Raw genomic sequence first — 6,812 nt, 5'->3', positions numbered from 1 at the left:
TGCAAAGATGTTAGGGGTATATGGAGCAGACTATCCGCATTTCTCAGTCAGATGCTAGAAGAAAATATTAGTCTAACGATCCAACAAGCTTTACTACATGAACATCTCAGTAAACTCCACAAACATATCAATACATTTATTAAGATCTTATGCACAATCACGAGGATATGCATAGCTAAATATTGGAAATCTGGAACTCCAACCTGGACTGAGATATATAATAGAATCCAACACACATACACCATGTACGAGATAGCTTCATATACATTAGATAACAGGGAAACCTTCCAAGCAGTGTGGTACTATTGGATAAGCAAAGGGTCCATAACCTCACAAGATAACCGGAGATCAGGGATCTAAAGGACCATCAAACTATAGTCGTGTGAAACACTTTGACGCACACATACTATGATCTGTGACATAAGATGACATCACCCATCCCTATCCCCCCCCCCCCTTATAACCCCTTTCTTTTTTTTTTTCTTATAGTTTCCCCTTTCTTCCTTATTTATTTCTTTTTTGTTCTTGATCTATCTGTTCTCAGTTGTTATACCGTAAGGTTTCAAATTCATATACATGATTACTCTAAGATAATAATGATTCAGCCAAAAACATCCAGTTAGTGAAATATAGAGTTAAGAAACAATCTGTACCAAAGATTAGAATGTTATAACACAAGGAAGAAATGCTAGATAGAATATATACTCTAATAACCTATTGTTAAATGGCTGATAATGCTTGATGAATCAAAGACAGTTCTAAGATAGAATCAAATTGCAGTGAATAATGATGTAGGGATGAGATAATTGTGTAACTATGTAACAATGCGGTTTGGCTAGGATTTTTCACTCTTATATCATTGAATACTTGTAATGCAATATTCCCCAAAATCAATAGACAACGGAAGAATAGATATTGTATGTTATGTTAATTCATTTTATGCATTCTTGTTCTCTGAAAAATATAAAACAATAAAAAACTATTTAAACATAAAATCTATATGCTTCTGCTGCTTTAGGTATATTTTGTTTATGAAATAGCTATCTCTGTTAATTGAAACCACAACCTAATGAAACGTAGTGAGGATCAAGGGAGAACAGATGCCATAAACTTATCTCTATATTTACACAAAATTTTCCTTAACAGTATTTTGAGAAAAATAAATTGCCATATTGTTACTACTGTGCCAGGGAAAAGCTGCAGATCTGTTTTGGTCTGTACTATAGTGTTTCAATTAAATGTAAGTATAAAACACTTCACAGATACATACATACACATACTGTATATACACACATACACATACATACAAATATATATATATATATATATATATATATGTTGCTTGGGTGTTTCTTGATCTGTGCTGTGTACGTTGCAAATGGTTATTTTGCTCTAAATAGTTTCTCCTGATATATTTCAATGGCAGCTAGTTTCTGAATATTCTACTATCATCAAATGGAATGTGAAAGAAAAAGGTATGGAGTTGAGTTTCAGAGTTTAGCGCACATAGAATGGAGAAAAACAAAAACAAAAACAAATTATGGTGCAGTATGTCAGTACTAGGCAATCAAAAACTAAACGTGAGATTTAAATGTGCTCACCTTGTTTAACCTCAAACATGTGAGGTATGTTGGAAGCATGAAGGGGATGTAATCCCTATCTGTGGTAAAGATGTTTCCAGCTGGTATACAGAAACTTTTAGCAGGTGGAAATCTTGATATCCCTGGAGTAGAAATATGTTGGTATTTCAGACAAACTTCTCCTCTCTGGAGTTAGGTAGAGAAACTTTAATTATTTTTGCTGAATTTCTTTCCTTGTTGCTGTTTTTTTCTTTCCCCCTTCTTTATACTTGAAAGGCTTCTCCTCTCTGGAGTATGGTATAAACTTTATGTATGCAAACCAATTAGTGCTCAGTTTACATACTATGAGATCAATTGTGGATATTAATTGCAGCACTCATGAGATGTGTATAAATGATGCTTGCAAGGACACAAAGTGAAATTTAAAATAAAAACACTTTTATTTTCCAATGTCCAATAAAAAATGATAAACAGAAATCCTCTTTAATAATAGTCCAGATCAGGAACAGAATAGGTGATCAGATGAAATATATATATATATATATATTTCTTTAAATCCGGTAGTGAGTTTTTTTATCAGGGCTGGTGCAAAAACGAGCAACACAACCACTTTGATGGAAAGGATGGCAAGCTGCACTGTAGATGGATAGTTTAAAACAACAATTTATTAGTTACAGTTTAAAAATTAAAGCACACATCATAGTAATTACACCCAAGCACACAGGAGAGGCTGCTCTCCGACGCGTTTCCTGCTACAAAAAGCACTTCATCAGGGATAGCAGCTGATTCCCTGTACTGCCCTTTATACCGGTAAAGTTAATTTAACCCTTTCGGCACCTGAACACATTTTAATTTTCACAACAATATGTGGTGTGTTGTTAATAGATAAATATCCATTTATTTTAAGTGTCAGAGGGGCCAAATTATTACCGAACAAAGAGACATATTTACATACTCTATTAAGAACATAAGTAATAAGAAATTAAAAACATTTATATACTATTCTAAATATCTGGTAAGGAGGAATGATTACACTATTCAATACATAGGGTAAGCTTAATGTGTATATGTTATTTGAGAGACAATATATGTGTAGCGATACCTTAGTGCAATCTGATACACGCTATTTTTTAGCACATATGGAACAGAGTGACAGAGATTTTATTATATATATATATATATATATATATATATATATATACAATGTTATTTGTGCTGTTATTTTACACACATGATATTACGCTGTTTTTTGCCACAATAGTTTCATTATAGGCTTAATGATACTGAGGTTTAAAGATAAGGGTAAGTATAGGAAACCCTTAATGAAGTATAATACCGCATTATTCAAACTAAGTCTATATACCTGTGTACAATTTAAGATCCCAAATTTTATTCATTTCCTTAGGACTACCTGTTTCTAATTTAAAGATCCAGAAGGCTTCTTTTTTGTTTAGTTTGGCTAATCTATCACCCCCTGTATTAAGTTTGGGAATTCTATCTATTACTTGAAATTGAAAAAGCGATAGAATCTGTTCTAACTGGGTTTTAGTGTATGATTGGCCCACTCGATGTCTCGCAAAGTGCTTGGCCACAGGAGTTTTTGGCTCCAAAGCTTCTAAAGACAAAAGATGTTCTCGTATACGTTCTTTTATGGGTCTTATAGTTCTTCCTGTATATTGGCAGCCACACATTTTGCAAGAAATCAAGTAGACCACATAATCAGATTGACAAGTAAAATGTCTGTAAATTCGGAATTCACATTTAGTAATGTGAGACATAAAAAATTCACCTGGTTTTACATATTGACAAGACTTACAAGGTCTGACACCACATTTAAAAGTCCCATTCTTAGATCTAAGCCAGCTTTCGGTCCTAGACGTGGATTGTGTATCTGGTTCTGAAAAATTCCTATTTACATATTGGCTCAACGTCTTAGCCCTTCTAGAAACGAATTTAACACCATTGGTCGAAATATTGGCTAGTGTGGGTTCTTTCTCCAAAATCGGAAGATATCTTTTGACTATATTGAATATTTTATTATACTGTTGACTATATTGTGTAGAAAATACAATAGTCTCTTCAGAGTCCTTAGTTCTAGGCTTATATTTGTCCTGCTATCCCCTGCTTTTCTGTCATTTTACAACAAATCCCTCTTTTTGGTACGTGAACTCAGGCCCTGCACTGAAATCTTGCTATCCCCTGCTTTTCTGTCATTTTACAACAAATCCCTCTTTTTGGTACGTGAACTCAGGCCCTGCACTGAAATCTTGCTATCCCCTGCTTTTCTGTCATTTTACAACAAATCCCTCTTTTTGGTACGTGAACTCAGGCCCTGAACTGAAATCTTGCTATCCCCTGCTTTTCTGTCATTTTACAACAAATCCCTCTTTTTGGTACGTGAACTCAGGCCCTGAACTGAAATCTTGCTATCCCCTGCTTTTCTGTCATTTTACAACAAATCCCTATGTGTGTGTGTGTGTATATATATATATATATTGAGCAATTGAATTTAGTCTGTTAAAATTAAGTCCTGCATTTTTTGTAATGATTTTTCCCAATGTCTCAATTCTAATGTCTAGTTAATTGCCATGTGATGCTCACTCCTTATCAATACTTGCTATAACTCTAAAATTTATAGTTTTCTTATGTCACAGTTTTAACCCCCTCCAAATTTTATTGTCTGTTTACTTAACTCATCTCACCCTGACCAGATTCTAACATTCCAATTGGCCTTACCAACTGTCTTTGATTAGCAATTAAGTAAATTTAGTGGACTCAGCTGACTGCCCTACCTGTATATATTTCAGACTAGCTTGGGGAAGTGCATTGCACAGGGGTTTGTGCATTGGTAACAGGGCTGTGCACTTTTAACAATAGCATATGTTCACATTTTCAAAGTGAACATTTTATAAGTGAGGCATTAATTTTTAAGAATTATACAAGAATTCAACAAGTATTGGGCAAGGGGCAAGACACAAGGCAAGTACTCTTGTAATACTATGTTTTTTGTATCTCATTGTATCCTTTTGCAAGTGCTGCTGTAACACTGTGTCTTATGTGTTTACTTGGCTCCCACTTTCATAATAATGCTCAATATCTTCATATTCCTTTTTGCTACCTCTTGTCTCTATAACAAACTACATTACTCACTTACTCCTTCTCCCTCTCCACCTGCACTGTTCATTAGCCCATCTCTCTTATACTCACCTTACTTTTGTACTCATGAACTCTACTTATTCCTAAATACTCTCTCTCCCCCCTGCACTTCAGTTAAACAACAGTCTCATTACTGCAAATTTGCTTCTCATCTCATGTCACTTTCCCTCTTGCTCATACTAGCTGCTGGCGACATCTCCCCTAATCCTGGTCCCTCACAACCTCCTAACCTTTCACATCCTTGTGTGCCTTTCAATAGACTTCATAAACTAAACTCTGGTAACCTTAATCGCATTCCTCTTACATCTAAAAACCCCTCCCCCTTCACTTGTGCACTCTGGAACTCTCGCTCTGTTTGCAACAAGCTAACTTCTATCCATGATCTCTTTATCTCCCACTCTCTTAACCTTCTGGCTCTTACAGAAACCTGGATCTCTACTTCAGACACAGCATCCACTGCTGCACTGTCACATGGGGGTCTCCATTTCAGCCACACTCCTAGGTCTGGCAATAGACAAGGAGGTGGTGTCGGTATTTTACTTTCCTCTCGTTGCACCTTCCAACAAATACAGCCCTTCTCTTCACTCACATTTTCTTCATTTGAAGCACACATGATTCGGTTATTCTCTCCCCTCTCTATACGTGTTGCAGTCATATACCGCCCCCCTGGCTCCCCAACTCAATTTTTAGATCACTTTGCTGCCTGGCTTCCTTATTTCCTTTCCTCAGACACCCCTGCCCTCATTCTTGGCGACTTCAACATCCCCCTTAACAATCCCACTGCCTCATCTGCTAAACAACTTCTGCAACTCACTTCCTCTTTCGGTCTGTCACAATGGACTGATTCTCCCACTCACAAAGACGGTCACTCCCTTGACCTGATCTTTAGCTATCGATGCACTCTCTCAAACTTCTCAAACTCCCCTTTTCCTCTTTCTGACCACCATCTCCTTACCTGCAACATATCATCCCTTCCTACAACTCTCCCACCTTCTACTCCTCACACCAAACTTCACAGAAGCATTAGGTCTTTAGATCAGTAAAAACTTGCTAATTCCCTTCAACCACTCCTCTCATCCTTCTCCTCCTTTTCCTGCCCTGAACAATCTATCTGCCACTATAATTCCACCCTTATATCCGTCCTTGACAATCTCGCCCCTCTTACCACTGCTAGGAAATCACACACTCATCCCCAGCCCTGGCATACTCCTCTGACACGGTACCTATGCAGATGTTCCCGTACTGCTGAACGCATTGGAGAAAATCACGGAGATCAGCTGATTTTCTTCATTACAAATTCATCTTGAACTCCTACTACTCTGCCCTTAATCTCCACAAGCAACACTACTTCTCTACTCTTATCTCTAATCTTTCTTCAAACCCAAAACATCTGTTCTCCACTTTCAATACTCTCCTCTGCCCTCCCCCACTTCCTAATACAACTTCTCTGTCAGCTCAAGACTTTGCCAGTCACTTCATTAACAAAATTGATTCCTCAGACATGAAATCAGCTCTCAACACAATTCCATTCTCCCCCCCTCAAATACTCTCACTCAACCACAACCCTCATAACCTGAAACTTAGTTCATTCTCCCCTGTTACTGAGGACAAAGTTTCAGCACTTATACTGCGCTCTCACCTCACTACCTGTCCCCTTGACCCTATCCCCTCACAGCTGCTCCCCTCTCTCTCTGCTACCCTTACCCCTATACTAACACACATTTTCAACCTCTCCCTCAGCACTGGTACATTTCCCTCATCAATGAAACATGCACTGGTCACACCTATCCTCAAAAAACCTTCCCTTGATCCTACCTCCCCATCCAAATACCGCCCAATTTTCCTCCTCCCTCTTGCTTCAAAGCTTCTCGAAAAACTAGTATATGCACGCCTATCCCATTTCCTTACGTTAAACTCCCTTCTTGACCTGCTGCAATCTGGATTTCGTCCCTATCACTCCACAGAGACAACTATTGTTAAGGTCACCAACGACCTACTTACAGCTAAATCAAAAGGCCACTTCTCTCTGCTTATCCTCCTTGATCTGTCCGCAGCCTTTGACACTGTCGACCACCC

Source organism: Bombina bombina, chromosome 2, assembly GCF_027579735.1.
Source record: "Bombina bombina isolate aBomBom1 chromosome 2, aBomBom1.pri, whole genome shotgun sequence".
Lineage (NCBI taxonomy): Eukaryota > Metazoa > Chordata > Amphibia > Anura > Bombinatoridae > Bombina > Bombina bombina.
Note: the sequence above shows the minus strand (reverse complement) of the source record.